Source organism: Triticum aestivum, chromosome 5B, assembly GCF_018294505.1.
Source record: "Triticum aestivum cultivar Chinese Spring chromosome 5B, IWGSC CS RefSeq v2.1, whole genome shotgun sequence".
Taxonomy (NCBI): Eukaryota; Viridiplantae; Streptophyta; class Magnoliopsida; order Poales; family Poaceae; genus Triticum; species Triticum aestivum.
This window is the reverse complement of record NC_057807.1, coordinates 688,818,547-688,839,620: the sequence shown is the minus strand read 5'-3', so window position 1 is coordinate 688,839,620 and position 21,074 is coordinate 688,818,547. Positions and strand designations below refer to the sequence as shown.

Below are 21,074 nucleotides of genomic sequence, written 5' to 3'. Positions count from 1 at the left end.
TTCTACCATTATGTGAGTTTCTCAACCATATTTATGTCTTTGATATTGTTTATTCAAAAATAGTTGACAACTAATTTCTATTGACAGCTTATTTCCATTCAAGCAAACATGTCCAGCGCTTGGTAGACAGGACCTACTATAGTCCCGGGCCTGAACTAAACTGCGAGGAGATAAGTCATTATGTTTCATGGCTTGAGGATCTTAATACTGTCAAGACAAATTATTTTTCTGGACTTCAAAATCTTAGTACTCAAAATGTGTGACCAATAGTGTTCGTACTGAACTACGGTCACATCTATTTAGGAAATACGGTAAGATTTTTACTATTTGTCCTCAGTGCATCTTTTGCATACATTATTTTTTAAGCTAAACTTCATTGCTAGGTATTTTACTATATGATGTTCTTCAACAGGGACTCCCGCTGAATGTTGTGCCTCATTGGATCGAGACTAAAGGTCACATGAGAATTGTTAGCTTACGTCCAAGATATCCTACAATGCACTTTAGTGCATTCATGATTTCTAATAGTGAGGAATGCTTAATAGTGAAAGACTGGGGCAAAATTGTGAACGATCGCAGAGAAGTACTAGGGGGCAGCAATCAGAAGCGCAGCCCACGATTAGGAGACAGGTTCAGCTGCATGCTCCAACTTGATGAAGCAGGAGTGCTACACATGTTTTATGTTATTTTACCTAAGAGAGAGCAGCAGGAGTGATTAGCTAGCTAGAAATGAGTTTGAAGATGATGATGTGCTACACTATGACTATGATGATTAAATAGCTAGTGTTGGTGGTAATGACTATTATGATTAATATTATTAGCTAGTGTTGGTGGTGATTAGATAGCTACCGTAGCTAGTGTTGATGGTGATTAGATAGCTACCGCAGTTAGTGTTGGTGGTGATTAGCTAGATAGAATGAGTTTGAACATGATGATGTGCTACACTATGACTATGATGATTAAATAACTACTCTTGGTGTTATGACTATGATGATGATTAAATAGCATGTGCTGACGGATTAGATTCAAGTGGAGGCAACATGTGGTGCACATCGAAAGAACTACTAGTCCAAACTAGATCAAGTTTGGATTAGTAGTATACTTTTGACATGCACCACATATTGCCTCCACTTGAACCTAATCACCTTCATTTGACACACTGTTATGGACATAATGATATAAACCTCATAATTGGTATTGTACCAAAATTTGTATAACGTCTTATAAATACACTCAAAATAAAAAAAATAAAAAAATACTAGTAGCGAAGGATAGTAAACACGTTGGCACTAGCTAGATTAGCAGTAGCGGGAGAGAACACACGCTGCGGCTATGTGTCTTAGCAGTAGCGCGTGTACGCACGTGCTACTGCTAAGTAATAGCTGTAGCGCCTTATTAGTAGTGCGATCTCCCGTGCTACTAGTGGGCACAAAACCCGCGCTACTACTAGGATTTTCCCTAGTAGTGTAAATAATAAGAATCAATAATAAAAGTAAGAAAATTATACAAGTATCTATCTAAACATACAAGTAAGAATTTTTTTTCCTTTCAAAAAGAAGACAAGAACAAGAAGCTCACCACGGTGGTTCTGGCGACGAGATAGGCGCGGGTGATCGACGGCGGTGAAGACAGGGACGGGACGTGACAGACCGCTAAACCTAGACAAATATTGAGGAAAATGGAGTTTGGAGGTCGAGCTTGGAGAGGAGAAAGCTTAAGTAGTGTGGCCCGGGCATTCCAGCGAACACCTCCTGTGCATAGGAGGTGAGCGAGAGCACCACAAAGCTCTCTCCCCTCGCCGGCCAGAAAAAACAGAGCAGTGTGCTCTGGTCTTACGCGAGGGGGTATATATAGGCATCGCATTGGTCCCGGTTCATGGCATGAACCGGGACTAAAGGGCAGCCTTTGGTCCCGGTTCAAGCCACCAACCGGGACCAATGGTGGTGGTCCAGGAGCGAGGCCCATTGGTCCCGGTTCGTCCCACCAACCGGGACCAAAGGGCGCGGACGAATCGGGACCAATGCCCCCACGAGGCCCGGCAGCCCCCTGGCCTCACGGTCCTGGTTCGTAACTGAACCGGGACTAATGGGCTCATGTGGCCCAAACATATGCCCTGTTTTCTACTAGTGTCACTAGCGCGCCTTCACCGTGTGCCGTCGTTGCCGCTGTTCCCCGCGCCGGTCTTCTCCCGCCGTCCGCCCTCGCCCGCGTTGGCTCTCCTCCCTGCTGGTCACCCTCCCCCGCGCCGGCCTCCTCCCCCGCCGGCCGACCTCCAATGCCGGCCCTCGTCCCCCGCAGCCCCCCCCCACCCCGCGTCGGTCGTCCTCCACCGAGAGGTACTCCTCCTCCCTCCTCGTCCCTTGTTAATTTTGAACCCTAGCTAGTTGAAAATTTTAGGTTAAATCTTAGAATAATGTAGTAGGTTATGATCTTAGGTGTTTAATCTTAGGTGTTTAATTTTAGAATAATGTAGTATGAACCCTAGCTAGTTATGATCGAACCATGTTCAAAATGTAGGTTTTTAATTAGGTGTACTTAATATAATTTAGGTATTTTAGGTGTTTAATCTTAGAATAATGTAGTATGAACCCTAGTTATGATCGAACCATGTTCAACATGTCAAATTTGTTGTTATTTTTTTAGTTAAAACATTTATTCCCGCATCGACGTCGACGATGCCGATCACGCATCCTCGTCGTCGACTTGGCGGAGGACACCTGCTTGATTAGAGGGGCCATGTCCGGGACTGGGCTCTGCCGGGCTGGTACTGGGAGGTGTTACCTTCCGGGCGGCACAGCTTGGTGAGGAGCCAACCCGTTGTTAACCAGAACCTTTTTGGTGGCGGTCGCGTGGGCCAGTGATGGTGTGGAGGCTTGCGGACCCCGTGGAGGTGGTACGTCATTGTGTCAGCGAGGAGGACGAGCACGTCCGTCGCTACATGGTTGCGTTGGAGGGAAGGTTCTCCAATATCTGGCAGGTTCTTTAGGGATCTCACTGGAGCTATGATCCTGTGATGGTTCCTTCTTTTTGGGTGTCCATCGCCCACGCCGATACCCGTCGTTCGCTAGGTTTTTAGCTATATTAGTGATGTTATATGTACAATACTATTCGAGATGTATTAGTGATAATATTCGACGATGTACGGACGAAAGAGATGATTTAGTTTTCTTATTGAATGCATGTTAATTTTAATACTTATTTAATTTACAATTTGGTTTTGCTTATTGAATGCTCAAATTGGAAAACTACTCCTACTTTGAATGCCCAAGTGGCCAGCCATGTTTGCAGGTTACACCTCCGAGTGGCCTATGTTTTGCCGGAGTGTTGATTAATTTCTGTTGCGGAAAATTTCAGGAGCTCGATATGTCATTTTTAGCAAAGGTCATGCCGGATTTTTCCGTGAATTCTAGCATGACTTGTGCTAGAATATGTAGGAAATATCGAGTGGCCTGGAATTTCTAGAAAGATAATTAAACGATATTTCGGGTTGACTTTAAGTCTGTCGAGGCCCCATACATGACAATCAAAAAATGAGTGAGGGAGTGTGTCCACCATATGTGAGAGAAGAATAATACCGACTGTTGTCGTGGGGGTCGCTTCTCCTTGATTTCCGTGTGCTAGAATTTAGTTTGAATGCACTCAGAGATGAAGGGAGGAGCGACCATCACCAACGGTCGAATATATACACCACGTGAGCTGAGAGTTTAAAAAAAAGAGACTCGACGGACCGATAGTCAACCCGTGCTGAATAATAATGATCTACTTGCTCTACATATATTGAATTGTACAAGTTTAATCTTTGAATTATGAACCTCTACTTCCTCTACACCCAAGTAATTGCCCTCGACTGATTTTTCAATGTTTCAAATATGAACATATATAGGAAATGTCTGACGATGAAAGGAAATTTGGTATGTGCGAATATTGTGAATACGAGCTCGGCATGTGCGACAGGCCTCACCTAGTTGGTGGTTGGCGCTTCAGCATCGTGCTGGATGAGAACTTCGAAGTGGATACAGTAAGTCACAACGACAAATATTTTTTTGTAGTTAAGCATGATTTCTGCTACTTCTGCTTTTTTTGCTTTAACTTATAATTTTATTTTTTTTATAATTCTACTAGCATATCCCCTGTCATGCAAGAAACTATGTCTTGGATAAGATTGGTTTTAGTACTATGGAAAGTATGGAGGTAAAGAAAGTTCACTTGAGGACCGAGCATGGTTATATTTTTGCCGCAAAATTATACAATGCAGACACCTACTCCTATTTTGAATGCAAAGATTGGAGAGCACTATGCAAGGCTTATGCCTTTGAGCCTAATATGGTTATCAACTTTGATATTTGTTCAGAAGATGAAATTGAAGGTAATATAGACATCTGGGTCGATGTGCAGACGCCTCCAATTCTACCATTATGTGAGTTTCTCAACCATATTTATTTCTTAGATATTATTTATTCAAAAATAGTTGACAACTAATTTCTATTGACAGCTTATTTTCATTCAAGAAAACATGTCCGGCGCTTGGTAGACATGACCTACTACTGTCCCGGGGCTGAACTAAACTACGAGGAGATAAGTCATTATGTTTCATGGCTTGAGGATCTTCATACTGTGAAGACAAATTATTTTCCTGGATTTGAAAATCTTAGTACTGAAAATGTGCGACCAATAGTGTTCATACTGAACTACGGTCACATCTATTTAAGAAAGATGGTAAGATTTTTACTATTTTTCCTCTGTGCATCTTTTGCACACATTATTTTTTAAGCTAAACTTCATTGCAAAGTATGTTACTATGATGTTCTTCAACAGGGACTCCCGATGATAGTTGTGCCTCAGTGGATTGAGGCTAAAGGTCTCATCTTCATGATTAGCATACGACCAAGACATCCTACAATGCACATCAGCGCATTCAGGATTTCTAAAAGAAAGCATGCCTTAATAGTCAACGACTGAAACAAAATTGTGAATGATCGCAGAGAAGTACTATGGAGGCAGCAATCAGAAGCGCAGCCCACAATTAGGAGACGGATTCATCTGCATTCTCCAATATGATGAAGTAGGAGTGTTATACATGTTCTATGCTCAGCATGAGTGATTATTTAGCTAGAATGAGTTTGAAGATGATAATGTGCTACACTATGACTATGATGATTAAATCGCTAGTGTTGGTGATAATGACTATGATGATTATTATTAGCTAGTGTTGGTGGTGATTAGATAGCTACCGTACCTAGTGTTGGTAGTGATTAGCTAGCTAGAATGAGTTTGAAGATAATGATGTGCTACACTATGACTATGACCGGTGGTAATGACTATTATGATGATTAGTTAGTATATACAACAGTGTGTGAAATGAATGTTGATATATTCATTTCACACACTGTTGTATATACTAACAACATTCATTTCACACACTGTTGTATATAGTAACTAATCATGGTGATAAAATCATATGATGAAAATATTGTATAAAAATCCTATACAAATACAGCAAAAATAAGCTGCAATTTAAAAATGCAGGAAAAATAAGCAGTGGTGCTTTCAAAAGAAACGTTACTGCTACTTACTACTATCAGCAGCGCTTTTCAAACACCCGTGTTACTGCCAACTAGGTATAGCAGTAGCGCTGGTCAAACAACGCTACGGCTACATGTTATCTGTAGCGTGATAGCAATAGCGTTGGTACCAACGCTACTGCTATGCATATTTCAAGCGCTACTACTAAGGTTTTCCCTAGTAGTGATAGACCCTGCATCTCGCAGAAGCACATGTTGTGCTTTTCCCTTTTTTCGGTAAAAACATAACAGTGCATTTTCCTTCCACAAAGTATTGTTGTGCTTCTTTAGGAAGCACAGATTGTGGTTTTTTTATTTTTTGGAAGCACAACTTTTCTTCTCACGGGAAAGAGTTGCATCCCCAAAAAATACCAAGTAAAAGATTCCACCAAAACCTAGAAAAAACCAAGCAAAAAACTAAAAAGCCAAAAAACAACTAGCACTTTTTTTTGAAAAAATAAATAAAACTTGAAAACATGTGCAAAAAGAAAAGAAAAATAAAATCTCAAGGATACGTCCACATCGCGAAACGTGGTGGCTGTTGGGTGCACCACTTAGCGCGCTCTTAGGCCAAAAAAGTGACCTTTGCAGGAGCCGTCCAAGTACCCATTGATTAATTAGTTCCTCTCCTTGTTCCCCGAAACACATGGGGAAATCTCCTTGTTCATTTTTTTCTTTTTTCCTTTTTTTCTTTTTTTCTATTTTTAAGTGTGTTAAATTTTAAAAATGTTCATGAACCCAAATCCGACAATAAATATTATAAATTTAAAGAAAAAATATGAATTGTATAAATTGTTCACAAATTTTAAAATGGTTCATAAGTTTCAGACAATGTTTAACTTTTAAAAAAATCTACTTGACCTTCAAATTATGTTTTGAAGTTCAAAAAACGCGCCTTTCTGAAATGTTTAAAACTCCTTGTTTTTTCACAAAATTCAAAAACTGTTCATCAATTAAACAAATGTTCACAAATACAAAAGATGTTTGTGAATTTGAAAAATGTTCTCGGATTTCAGAAAATTTTCATTGATTCTAAATTGTTGCCATATATCTAACAAAGATCATGAAGTTTAGAAATATCCAGAAAATTTTAAAAATATAGTGTGAATTTTGAAAATGTTCACAAATTTGGAAAACTTCACGAGTTTAATCATGACTCTTATTAAAGAAAAACAAAAATACAAATAAAAAATAAAAACAAAAGGTAATAAAATAGAAGGAAAAAGAGAAACCTGGTTCAAGGAAGGTTCTAGAACTTTCTGAAACTAAAGAGGCAAAAGGCCACAGAGTGGACAGGCACACGACAAGATAGTTCCTTATCCATCGAGCTGCGCATGAAATACGAAGCCCGGTCGCATGAGTCTCCACAAAGTCTATCAAATTAGCTGGCAGACATCTGTGTTTGTATTTGTACCGCGGCCTGGGGCGTGAGGCCCAGTTCCTTCGTTCCTAGGCTGCCTGGGGCCTGGCCCATTCATGGCCCATTCCTAATGTTCTTACATCTGCTAGCAAGAAAATATGCTTCGTTAGGAAAAAATCATGGTCAAATTTGGAGTGTTTTTTAATCAACGCTTTTTTAGTTAGTTAGGATACGCCAAATTATGGACATGCTAGAGTGTGCAAAAGACAATCAATTAGCATTCAAAATAGTATAGCAAATCCAACAATTCATTAATTTCCAGAGAGAAGGCTCAGGCCTAGCTCATGGTGGCGGCGGCGATGGTAGCCGCAACTCATAGCTCGATCGGTGGAGGGGTGAGCAGTACTCATATAACATCCCAAATTTTCAATTTGGAATGTTATATATTAGATCATCATTGCATAGCATATTTTCATGCATTTTGGTTGATCCTAGAAATTCTAAGCAACTAAAGGACCCGTGGAGAGAGTTGGGGATTTCATTATTTGAATATTTGAGTTTTCTCAAATTTTGAAAAAGGGATCATTTGGTTTTAATTATTTTCCCTCCGTATATTTCCAATATAAAAATAAAAGAGAGGAGATAAAATGACTTCTCCAAAACAAAGATAAATTGGAGGAAAAATATTAAAATCAAATAAGAATTTTATTTGGAGTTTTATTGCTATTTTATTTGAATTAGGAAAAAATGCATTTTTCAAAATTGCATTAGAGTCCCAAATAAAAGTTCACCTTGTCCACCTTATTTTTAGAGGACGGTGAAAATTTAATTCAGGATTTTTGGAGTCAGTTTAGTATTTATTTTATTTGTTTTTCTACACGGAATTATTTAAAAAAGAAAAAACGAACCGACCTACCGGGTCGTGTCCGCCCCGGACTCCTGGCCCTGCCGGCCTAATAAGCCGGGAGGCCCGAGCCGCCAGCCCCTCCCCCCCCCCCCCCCCCCCCCCCCCCCCCCACACACCCGAAAACCCTAGCCCCGCCGATCCGCGCCGCCGCCGCCGGATCCGCTGCCGTGTCTCGCGCCTCGCCGCCGCGACGTCTTGCGTCTCGCTGCCGCCCCGTCGGCTCGCCGCAGCCCGCAGCCCGTCACCGTACGCCGAAGCCGCCGTTGTCCCGCCGCCACTCTCCTAAGGGATAGTTCACTATCCCAACAGTTTTTTCTTTCCTTCTTAGTTTTTTGGGGCTAGTTACACTTTTTGTGTGGTAGTCACCTTCTGTTTTTAAAACGAACTGTATATATGTGTTTGGAAATTATACTGTTTCCCTTCTTTCAGGGCGTGACGTTGGGTTTACAGTTTCATGTATTAATGTTGTAGACTCAAGTCGCAAAAAAAATTGTTGTAGACTCAAACAGGAATTGCGCGCCAGGTAGGGGTCGAACCTACGGCCTTCCGCTTAGGAAACGGACGCTCTATCCACTGAGCTACAGGCGCTCATATGTTCCCATTTTAATTCGAAGTGCTATAGACTTGTTCTGGCAAGTGGCGACTGAATTCATAAAAGATGAACAGGTTAGTTTCCTTGGATTTAATTTTGGACTAGGAAAACTAAGCAGATATGCATTTGTTATCCCAGGAAACGAGACGTTCAGGAAGCTTAGGACGACCGCGACGTTGTCCAACATGCTAGTCTACCTAACGAGACTGTACCACGTGCCGAGCGTCACCACCACCAGGCTCCTTAACGTATTCTTCGGCACCAGCAACCTCACCATCGTATTTGGTGCCTATGTCAGAAACACGTACCTCGGCCACTACACTACCATCGCCGCCACTACCATGTCCTCCTTCATCGGCATGTTCATCCTCACCCTCGCCATCGCGCTCCATGCCCGTTACCCTCGGGCGTGCAACGCATCTAAAGAGCGTCAGTGTGAGGGCCCCGCCAGCTCCCAGTTCGCCACACTCCTGGTGTCCTCCTTCTCATGGTCGTAAGCGCTAGTGGCACTCAATCGTGCAACCTGGCCTTCGGGGCCGACTAGTTCAACCCGCGCACCACTAATGGTCGACGCGGCATCACCAGCTTCTTCAACTAGTACTATTTCATCTTCACCATCGTCCATGATGCTCTCGACCACCATCATCATCTACCTCCAGAGCAACGTCAACTTGGCGTTGGGGCTCGCCATGCCTACCCTACCTGCCATGCTCATGTGACTCTTGCATATGTCGTCTTCTTCATGGGCATGCACCTCTACGCCCCGCTGTCGTCTTCAAGAGCTTCACCCAAGTCCTTGTCGCTGCCGCACAAAAGTGCCACCTCCCGCGATCTCGTGGTGTTGTCGAGTTGTTTGACCCTTGCATCGGATCAATCTCATCTCCAAGCCAGCATACACTAACCACTTCACATGCCTAGACAAGGCAGTCATGCCGGCCCCCCAGGACATTCTCCAGCGCGCCCAACTACTGCAAGCTCAGAAGAACCTGGAAACTTCAGGTAATCCCTTGCCGCGTTTTACGATTCTAGATTTCTTTTCGGACGAGCATTTGGGCGAGGTTCTGGGAGAGAGTGGGGTGGAACTGATGGGTGACGGTGGGGTGACCGAGCTCATCTCGCTGATCCGTGCTAAGGAGATGGCGCAGGCAGCGCTCGCAGCGGCGGCTGCTCAACACACGGAACGCCTGGCACTGGAGGCTGAGCCCTCGCTGGTGCCAGCAATCCAGCCCGATGGGGACACGACAACAGGGGTTGCTGCTCCCCCCTCGCCTCGCTGTGGCAAGGTGAGGCGCGTGGCTAAGGCGATCACCTCCAGGGGGTGCGCCTTCGGAACCGTGTAATTTAAATGCGCGCGCTTATTTGGAACATTCGTGGCTTCGGCCATTCGAGGCGGCGCACCCAGCTGAAGGAGTACATTAGAAAACAGGCGATCGATATCGTAGGGCCACAGGAAACGATCAATCAGAGTTTGGGCACCAAGATATCCTAGCTATAGACCCCTTAGAGCGCTTTGTGTGGCAACATATCCCAGCTCACGGCCACTCGGGTGGCATGTTGCTTGGTTTTTGCAGTGCCACTTATGAGGTGCTGACCTGGGAGGTCGGTACTTTCCTTATTGCGGCCAGAATCCGCCTGCGAGCGTCGCTTCGCGAACTCGCGATCGTGCAAGTCTACGGACCGACAGATCACTCCCGTTCGGCTAAGTTCTTGGGAGAACTTGAAGCCAAGGTGCTCGATCTAGCTGCAGCTCGGATCCCGCTCATGGTGGGAGGGGATTTCAACCTGATTCGTTCGGGTGCGGATAAGAACAATGACAACATTAATTGGTCAAGGGTGGCCATGTTCAACAACGCGATTGCTTCTATGACACTTAGGGAAGTGGCTAGAACTGGGGCGAGATATACTTGGACTAACAAGCAACTAGCCCCGGTGTGATCTGTCCTGGATAGTGCCTTCATGTCTCCGGACTGGGAAGTAGTGTTCCCTTTGTGCTTGCTCCTTGATGAAACAAGGATCGGTTCGGACCATGTGCCTTTAATCTTATCTTCTGGGGAAGATGGAATCCATCGCAGCCCGCGCTTCTTCTTCGAAACCGCGTGGTTTGAGCTCCCTGACTTTGACGCAATCTTTAGGGAGAGATGACTACGAATTGTCCACCTCTCTGGCCAGCAACGTGGCCCGATGGAGCTCTGGATCACGGTGGGGTCCCGCCTTCGCGCAAGCCTAAAGGGGTGGGGCGCGAACCAGAGGCGTGATGCCAAGGTCCTCAGGGCGAGGCTACTGGCTGATATCGCCCTCCTTGATGCCCAAGCGGACACGCGTCCTTTCTCGGAGCAAGAATGGGTGCAGCGCTACGACTTGGAAGGGCAAGTCGAAGCATTGCTGCGGGCCGAGGAGGAATATTGGAGGCGTCAAGGTGGCCTCAAGTGGACGCTCAAAGGGGACGCGAACACTAAGTATTTCCAAGCTTATGCGAACGGCCGGCGCAGGAAATGCTCTATCCTAAGGCTGCAGACGGAGCAGGGGCTCCTTCTTCAGCAATCGGAGATCTCCAACCACATCTACGACTTCTACATAAGTATGATGGGGACGGACGAGGCACAACGCGCGCGCCTGCGTGCGGATGTGTGGCTGCCGTCCCAGCGGGTGTTAGATAGCGAGAACGAGGAGCCGGGGCTTGCATTCCTCCCTAAGGAAATCGACAACGCGTTATGTAGCATGAAACCGACACGGCCCCAGGCCCGGATGGGTGGCCGGTGGCGATGTTTAAGCATTTTTGGTCACTGCTACGTGGCCCTATTTTCGACGTGTGCAACGGTTTTATGGGCGGCTCTGTGGACATTGCTAGGCTTAACTACGGTGTGCTCTCGCTCATTCTGAAAGTACCGGGCGCGGACAACATCCGTCAGTACAGACCCATTGCACTCATTAATGTCCCGTTCAAAATTTGCGCAAAAGGCTGCGCCTCTAGGCTCTCGCCAATCGCCCATCGCATCATTAGTCGCTCGCAGTCGGCGTTTATTCGCAGTAGGAACATCCTCGAGGGTCCGTTAGCCTTGCAAGAGACCCTTCACGAGCTTAGACGCACACACGAACCGCTGATCCTCCTGAAATTAGATTTCGAGAAGGCTTACGATCGCGTCAACTGGGATTTTCTTCGGCAAGTCCTCTCCGGCAGGGGCTTTTCGCCTGTATGGGTTCATCGAGTGATGCAATTGGTCTCGGGGGAGGGGGCAAACTGCCGTCTCGGTTAAGGAGAAGTAGGGAACTTCTTCAGGAACAAGCGTGGCTTGCGCCAAGGTGACCCCATGTCACCGCTCTTGTTTAACTTTTTCGCCGACGCACTGGCTGCCATGCTGCGGAAAGCCGCGGAGGCTGGCCACATAAAAGGGGTGTTGGGACACCTCATCCCAGGGGGGATTTCTCACTTGCAATACGCGGACGATACGCTATTATTGTTCCAACCCGACCTGCACAGCATTGCTACAGTCAAAGCACTGCTCATTAGCTTTGAACTGATGTCGGGTCTTAAAATAGACTTCCACAAGTGCGAAGTCATGTCTATGGGCATGGAGGTGCAGGATAGTAGGCGCGTTGCGAACCTGCTGAATTGCAAGTTAGGCAAACTTCTGTTTACTTATTTGGGTCTTCCGTTAGATGCTAAGCGCATTACGATCGACGGCTGGGCTCCGCTTTGGACCAAGGTGGGTGGACGGGTTTGCCCATGGAGGGGAAAGTTCCTCTCCTCCACAGCTAGGTTGGTGCTCACGAATTCGAGCCTCTCCTCGTTGCCGCAATTCGCTATGGGGCTTTTCCTTTTGGCCGAAGGGGTGCATGCCAAGATGGACACACCCCGGTTCCATTTCTTTTGGGAAGGAGCGGGACCAAAGCGCAAATACCACATGGTTCGTTGGGATACGGTGTGCCGTCCAAAGGCCCAGGGAGGGCTAGGGATCACGAACACCAGAATACTCAACATTGCACTCATGTGTAAGTGGATCTGAAAGCTGTCGTAGGGGGCGACGGGCTTGTGGGTCAATCTGCTTCGTGCAAAGTACTTCCCGTCCGGGAACTTTTTCGAAGGTGTGGCGAGGGGTTCACCCTTTTGGAATGACCTTCAAGCGATTCGGCCAGCCTTCGCCCTGGGCGCCAAGTTCTCCATTGGCAATGGCCGTTCGGCACAGTTTTGGTTGGATCACTGGGGGGGATCCCAACCCCTCTGGTCCGCTTTCCAGGACTTGTACGTACAGGCGGTCAACTCGGATTTGAGCGTTGCCACGGGGCTTGCCTCCTCCCCCCTGCGATCTGTTTCCGGCGCGAGTTAACGGGAACGGAACTTGCCCACCTAGCGGAGCTGCTTGATATCATCGCGCCGGTGTCGCTTTCCATGCCCGCGGACACCGTGACGTGGTCCCTTACCCCTTCTGGCAAGTTTTCGATCAAATCTTTGTACCGAAAGATGTGCCAGAGCCAGGCCTTCCTAGTGCCAAAAGGCCTTTGGACCGCGAGCCTCCCGCTTAAGATTAAGGTGTTCTTCTGGCAGCTGTTTCGCAATAGACTGCCCAACTCGGCCAACGTTGCCAAACGACACGGCCCGTTTACGGGTACGTGCGCGGTTTGCAACGTCACGGAAGATGCGAACCACGTTTTCTTCCGCTGCCCGATAGCTTGCTTTGCTTGGAGCGCGGTCCGCGCAGTCGCTAACACCTCGTGGAACCCTCGATCGACCTCAGATCTAGCGGGTATCATCGCCTCTGCTTCAGGAGGCAACAATCGCATGCTGTGGAGCTGTATCGGAGCCCTGGCTTGGTCTCTTTGGCTCACTAGGAACAAACTTGCGATCGAGGGTATCTTCCCAACGCACCCGGCTAACATCATCTATAAATGCAACCTCTTCTTGCAGCAGTGGAGTCCGTTGGCGAGGCGCAAGGATGCTGACAAGCTGAAGCATGCTCAAGACCGTCTGTGCTACTTCTACGTTTTGGCTAGGGAGCCCCCCGCCACGTCTCCATCTTGATAGTGGCCCTTTTGCCCCGCGATCGAGCGAGCCTGCGTGCTCTAAGCTCTGGCTATGTGCCATGTACTCGCTTCGTACTTCGTTTGGTCAGGTCTTTCGCTCGTAAACCTTATGTTTAAGCTAGCCGGGAGCCTCCGTGCTCGTGTCGTCTGTTTCGTCACTATGTCCGATACGCTGCCTGTTGTGGGCTTTATTAATTTAAAGCCAAACGCGTCTAAGAGTCTTCGTTCTAAAAAAACATTCTCTGTGCCAATGGGAGGATGTCGACGGAACCATGGCAGTTATGCATGGCGCAACAGGTGGAGGAGCTGAAGTGTTTGACGCACATCATTCCGGTATGATCAGCGGGGATTGTCTACTTCATCGCGCTCACCCAGTAGGGTGCGTACATCGTGCTCCAGGCACTGAAGACTGACCGATGGATCAACAACTAACTTCTAGACACCCCACAGGGCTCCTTTGTCGTCTTCTAGATGCTCTCCCATGCCATAAATCGCCATGTATGATCGGTTTAGGGTGCTAAAGCTCCACCACTTCATGAAGCATGAGGCTAGCATCATCCGCTCCAACGGATCGACATCAGTGGCGACGATGCTGGTGTTAACGACCATGGAGCAGTGATGACGAACGATCTGTTGAGTATCGTGATTATTAGAAAAGTTAGGATAGCTTAGGATATTACTAGCCATACCCGCGCGGCGGCACGCCGCGCCTATTGATACATTATGTGAGAAATTGTGTACGCAATGTTGTTAAACTTTATCTGATTGAGTATTCACTTGTTGTTTGTTCACTTTATTCTTATGTTGTGTTGTATGTATGGGAGAACATCATATTGGTACGCATTCTGAAATCTTTCATAAAGATACACACATTATTTAGACACTACATAGAAGTTTTGTATGTGATGATAGAAAGGGCCTTGTGTTGATTATTTGGCTAATTGGTTGGTTGTTACGTTAGTTTGAGGTTTTTAATTTTAGTTGTTGTGTTTCCAACGGTTGTTCAGGTTCATGTAAGTTTAATTGTATGTTTTTTGTCACGAAATGTTTGGTTTTTCATCTTCATATCTAGTTTCATGTGCTTGGTTTGAACTCTTGTTTTGTTTAATTTTATTTGGTTTATTTCTTCCATTGTTGTGATTTCATGTGAGATAGATGAGGTATGTCTTTGTAATGAAGATACAATCAGTTATGCATCAATCATGTCATATCTTGTAGGGGCCTGAACCACTGGCTAATTAGTCCTAAAGTACCCGGCAAGAACTACCACTTCTCCATCCAAAATGGAGAGTAGCATTCTCTTTGTTCTCCAAAGAAAGCACATCATGAACTCTTTCCTTCTTCCACTGCTTTTGGAAAGCATAAAAGATGCATACCTTAATTTGAGAGCCAAGAAGTGCATGTCGAATCAAATTTTAGGGGAATAGTGTATAAATATATGAATAGAGACCCTATTGGAAATCTTCTCCCGAAGCACATATTAAACTGATTCCAACATGCCAATCTTCATCGAATTTGTATCATTCAACAATATTCTTAAAAGTAGTGAGTCAAAATAAAGTACTGAAGTAGTTCTGGTCATTAAATCTTGCAAGGCAAAACCAAAAGAAACTTGAGACTACCTATTCTGATGGCAAATTGTGCTTGAACCGAGCTTCCATATGTATACATTAGGAAACGTTCCAAAAAAAATATACACCATTAGTGAAACAAATAGTAAGAAAATAAAAGTGATGAACCATGTATTTTGTGAAACAAGTATGTATGGCTTCAAACTAATCATAGTATCACAAGTTGCCTGCTTCAGGACACCCGGATGTACTACCATACAACGCTCTTCCAAGTAAGAAATCACAGGCGAAAAGTGTTCCTATCAAGATCAATAAGCATGTTCAAATGCCCTACTATTCCTACATGCATGCACGATGCTTGATCGATCAAATGAGAAAACATATGCATGTACCGGCTGATACCGACCTTCTTCCAATTACACACATTATAATGGACTTACCGATTCAACTGGACAAACAAATGGGTCGATCAAAACATAGTACCTGCTAGCTATCTCAACACATATGACAATTCAAATTACAAAAATTTCACCATCACAAATAGCTAGGGAGCTAATTAAGTATGGAGAACAAATGAAGCGTGACAACGTCATCTACGCCCGCGTCCACGCAATTTACCATCAACAGTGCCGCTGTACAGATGGACAACAGTTGCTGCGTGTTCCCTCTGCTAGCGCTAACTGAAAATAGTCATGTACTACGGCATAGTCCATAAGGAAAAGGTAGGTAAAAAGCATATATGCCTATTCATGATAGGATGTACTGTAAGTAATATGTAACACTGATCCTTGTCTCTTTCTTTAGCAACATTAAAATCCCGGTGGACCTTTAGGAATTCAGATTTGTGTAACAATCAGGCCAGTTGTAGGAGATATCCTAACATGGACCATAGAAATAAGTATAGAGTACAAAAGGGAACTCGTAAAAGAAAATTCAGTGTATCACATACTGTTTTTTTTTTCAATTACATATTATGTTTTCTCCATCTGACTATTCATACTCAAGTAAGTAGACCTTATATTTCTCATTATACGTACTACTGCAAATAATGTTTGTACCTGAAAATGAATATAATCAAAATTAATCTTTGTACCTGAAAATGAATATAATCGCCAAAATTGATCTGTGTACCAGAAAATGAATATAATTAGTTAATTGCATGTATGAACACAAATTTAAAACTATAACAATACAGAAAGCAGTAAGCAAGCAGCAGCAAACAGAAAGCAAGTTGACGACACCCAACAGAGTTGACGCATGCACACAGAGGAACGGTTGTGGCCGGCTCCGGCATCCTTCTCGCCCAGCTTGGACCTTGCACGGGCCAGGTAGCGACGCAGGAAACTCGGGATTGGAGCACCATGGCCGCCATGCAAGCGTAGAGGAAAACTCCAGCAACCGGCAGAGAACGGCAGACGTTGTGTCCATGTGCACAACGGCGACAACTCAAGAGAAGGGAGGCCCGCGGGCGTGAAAGAGGGCTTCGGGCGTGACTCACACGAATACGACCACCTCGAGCATAGCAGCGACCACGCCCAGCTGCTGCACGCGTAGCCAGTTCAGGAGGCTGAAGACGCCGTGGCTCCTGCGGACCCAGCAAGACCTCGCCGCCGACGGTGAAAATCGACTCGATGGCAACATCGCAATGGTGGCGATGGCTGGGGCCTTGGGCGGCGGCGCATGCGAGGTGGGAGTGGTAAGTGCATGCCAAATAACCTCTCGTCCTTGAAGACATGCTCTTGCATCCCTCCTGCTCCCGCCGACTTGTGCCGGAGCTCTCCTGCACGGTGTTCTACCGGTGTCGCCTCCCCTCCGATCGACAACACCGGGCGGAAATTAAGAGGAAGAAATAGAGACAGGAACATGTTTATGACTGGACCGGCGGTTGCTCCCGGCGGCGTAGTCGACTAACAGACTGGTCGCCAGCGACCGACATCTGCACCCCGGCGACATCGCACCGGCACACCGGTCAGAATAGCTCCTGCCAAAGCGGCACCTCCAACTCCCACACATCACACACGGCGCAACCCCTCCACATCTGTGCTGCTCGTAGGTGAGGGCAGTATCCCCCGATGCCACAGGGGCACGAACCAGCTCCCCCCCGGATGGCTCAGGGTGTGGGCCGAACAAAGAAGCAGCACTACTGCTGAAGAAAGAAGAAGAAAACCGGAAGCGAACGCAATGAGCAGCGGAGGCACAAGAGCACCTGTATTTATAGGGAATGACAGCACAGAAGAGTTCAAATCGGAGTCGGGAAGCAAAGGCGGTAGAGAAACACGCAGAGGCTTCCAGCAAAGCGGCAACCGCCAGCGCAGAAATACGCAGAGACTTCCATCGAAGCGGCAAACGCCAGCGCGAAAAGTGGAGAAGATGCAAACGGCAGCCAACCCAGCCAAGCATACGTGGCAAAAAGCAGAGATAAAAAAAAGGAAGTAGACAGCGGCGCATGCAGAAGAATCCAAACCAGGCGATAGACAAATTGGTCTCCCCCATGCAACCAATACGAAACTGAACATGGACACCCAATCGTCAAAGGCGGTCGTATTTTTTAATGATTCCCAGCGACATGCGCTCCGCTCACCCAGGCGTGCACACACCCACATCCCCCACTATTACACGTGTTGCACATTCATTGGACGATTTGTTATGATAGGAAAAAGTGGAAAAAACCAGAAAAACTAAACCTAGCCAGGTTTAGTATATGTAGAATTCTATCTTTCTTTGTATTCCAAGACGATCATGTATTCCTATATATATGCCTATGAGGCTCAAGCAATATAACAAAAATTCCACCAATCCCTCTCTCCCAGGGACGAAGCTAGAAAAAAAGTTTGATAGGGTCATGTGACAGTGGGGTCATCTTCCATAAATGAATAATAATTAGTACTAAACTAAAGAAGAGTTATCTAATTTCATTGGGGTCAATTGACCCCAATGCTTACCAAGCAGCTCCGTCCCTGCTCTCTCCCTTCCAACATGGTATCAGTTTCTGGGTTCTAAATCCTAGCCATCGCCGTTTCCGCACCTGCGCGCCGCCCCTGGGGCGGTCGGCCTCCATGACCGCCGCCGGGGTCCGCGCCGCCCGTACCTAGGGTTCGTCTACCAGTCGTGTTGACCGGCTGCCCTAGAGAGTCTTTTTCCCGAGCCCTTGCTCTGGGGTTTTCTCTCTCCCACCGGTCATCTTGATCGGCGGTTTCTTTTTGGTTTTTCGATCTAATCATGATCGGTTTGCATCGCCCACCATCGCCGACGAGCCTGTGCGCCTCTACTCCAAACTCGGCGCAACCGGCCGGCTACTTCACCGACCCGGCGGCTTAGAGCGTCGTTCGCGCGTCTGCCCGCTGGTCGCCCCGACCCGGCGGCCTCGCGTCATGTGGCGGCCCTTCACCGCTGCCGTTAACGCGCCGGCCCGCCCGTCGATCTACATCGGTCTTCACCGCTCTGCTCCGACTGGGACTCCTGCATCACCCTGATCCGGCGGCCTCGCGCCATGCGGCGGCCAATCATAGCCGCCCTGCCGCCAGCCATCGCCGGATTCATCTCGAACTCCGCCGCCATCCCGTCTCCACCGAGCGACATCCCCGACTTCGCGCGCGATCGGATTGATCACCCGCCGCCGCCGCGATCCGTCTCATCTACGCCGTGCGACTGACATGGCTAGTCGGTTGCGCGCACTCCGCAGGGCCCGTGAAGAGCATCCCCGAGTTCAGCGCGCCCCTCCACCGATCGAGCAACGGGCTGCCGCCGCGTCGCCCCTTCAGGCCACAGCGCTGCCGCCTCGTGGTTCTTCTCCTGGCTGCACTGACCCGCGTCACCGTTGCGTCGCCTCTTCGGGCCGTAGTACCGCGGCCCGCGGTCCACCGCCGCCCCGGGGCCGTCCGCTCCAGGCCGTCCCCATGGCTGCACAGACCCTCGCGCCACCGTAGCGAGCGTGGCACGCGGTTCACGCCGCCGTCCCGAGGCCGTCCCCGTAGTTACACTGAGCCGCGCTCCTTCGCCGCGCCGCCCCTTCGGGCTGTCGCGCCGCAGCCCGCGGTTCCTGCCGCCGTCCCGAGGTCTTCCCGCCGTCGCCCCGACCTGGCCGCCGCCGCTGCATAGCCCCTTCAGGCCATAGCGCCGCGGGCCGTGGTCAACCACCGTCGCTGCGTGTTGACCTTTCGTGGTATGCGCCGCACCGCCTCCCTTGGCGCGGGAACGCCACTGTCCGCGCTGGTCTTCGTCATGTTGTCAGGTTCTTCGCCTCCTTCGAGCATCGCCATCACACTCCTAACATAGCCGTCGCCGCCGCCGACAGGCCATCGCCGCCGCTCTTCTTCGGCCGCCGCCGCCGCTACCCCTATAGCCGCCGCAGCCGCCCATCCACCTCCCTTCGTCTTTGTCCAGCACCATCCCGTCGCCAGCATCGCCGTCATTTACCCTGACCGCTTCATCTACTCTAACAACCGTGGGCGACATTGCCCCCGCGCCGATTGGCGCCACAACCGTCGTCGAGTCCTTCTCTGCTGGCCTCTCCGACTTCTTTGACATGACGTACAGCTCGTGCAGGTCCCAGTCTACACATGCCCGGTGCTGGCAACACCGCCGCGTGCCTTCGTCCACAACGTGTCCCTGGGCCTGGCAAGCCTGGTGCGGCGATTCGTCAACTTCATCTTCGTCCATCTACGCATGCTCGGTGCTGGCAACACCGACGCGTGCCTTCGTCTGCTATGTTTTCCCGGGGTTGGCAACCTTGGCGCGACGCGTCGTTAACATCATCCTCCAGCGCACCACTACTTCGACACCACTACGCCCACGACTAACTCGGCGCCTCCTTGCGCCCGCGGCTCCACGGCGACTTCCTCGACACCGGTTACCCTGACTTGACATCGACCACGGCATTCTTCGCACGGCTACCTCGACCACGGCTCCACCACCCACGCTCTCGGCTATATCGACAAACGGCACAAAGGGCTACCGCCTGCTTGAGCAACCTCGACGGTTTTCACTCCAGCCACGACTCCGTGATGCATCGACTGTTATGACTGTGGGGGGTGTCCGTCAGCTTGCCTTCGGATTCTTCTTCAGTCTCACCGTCTGCGTCGCTACCGTTGTGACTGCGGGAGGATGTTGGGTATCGTGATTATTAGGAAAGTTAGGATACCGTAGGATATTATTCTACCTTGCCTTGTACTCTAAGATGATCATGTACTCCTATATATATGCCTATGAGGCTCAAGCAATATAACGACAATTCCACCAATCCCTCTCTCCCTTCCAACACCATCGACTCATCAATGTCGTGCTTCTGGCCGTTGCCACAAGAGTTGTTTGCATGGTTGTCGGAGGCATTCGGTGTCATCAGGCATATCTAGTTCTACTACCGATAGTTACTAGGGACTATACGCAGTGTCGCGGGAGCGCTCTACTTCCTTGGTTCGCGTCTTCGCGATGGCGAGCTACGTGAGCGGGCTGATATTGACAATGGTGCACAGGGCGACCCGAGACCAGGGCGGGCAGCCTAAGGGTGTGTTTGGTAGGGTGCATGGAGGGTGCATGAGGGCAAAAGTTCCCAATCCGACCCACTTTTGCTTGTTTGGTAGGATGCATAAGCTCACATGGGCTATGCTCATCTGATGCATAAAAGGGCCCTCAGCTATGCTCATCTCATACACCCCAGACAGGGTGCATGGAGGCAGCCATGTTGGCCCTGACACTCGTCCCCACCCACCAGACCATGTCCAGATATGTTTATATTTTCAAAAAATGTCAGAATTTAAAATTTTGTTTAAATTTTTGAAAAAGTTTAGAATTTCAAAATTTCTTTAAATTTTTGAAAAAGTTTAGGATTTCAAAATTGTTTACATTTTCAAAAAATGTTCATAATTTCAAATTTTATTTGAATTTTCAAAAAATCTTCAGAATTTTTTTTTTAAAAAAAACAACAATGTTCAGAATTTCAAAATAAAAAAATCTTTGAATTTTGAAAAATATCAGAAATTCAAATTTTATTTACTTTTTTATAAAATATTCAAAATTTCAAGGGGAGTATGGGCTTGTTGTACCTAAGTGGCTGGCTCGCGATCTG

At 47.6% G+C, this 21,074-nt stretch overlaps 1 non-coding gene and 1 pseudogene across 1 annotated transcript; one reads left to right on the top strand and one right to left on the bottom strand.

Annotated features, from left to right (window-relative positions):
• Positions 1-9,760, top strand: part of LOC123115293 (protein NRT1/ PTR FAMILY 2.11-like) — a 31,267-nt pseudogene extending 21,507 nt beyond the window's left edge.
• TRNAR-CCU (transfer RNA arginine (anticodon CCU)) lies at positions 8,344-8,416 on the bottom strand. Its single transcript has one exon. It is a non-coding gene; the product is annotated as a tRNA-Arg (tRNA).
• Positions 9,761-21,074: the final 11,314 nt, after the last annotated feature.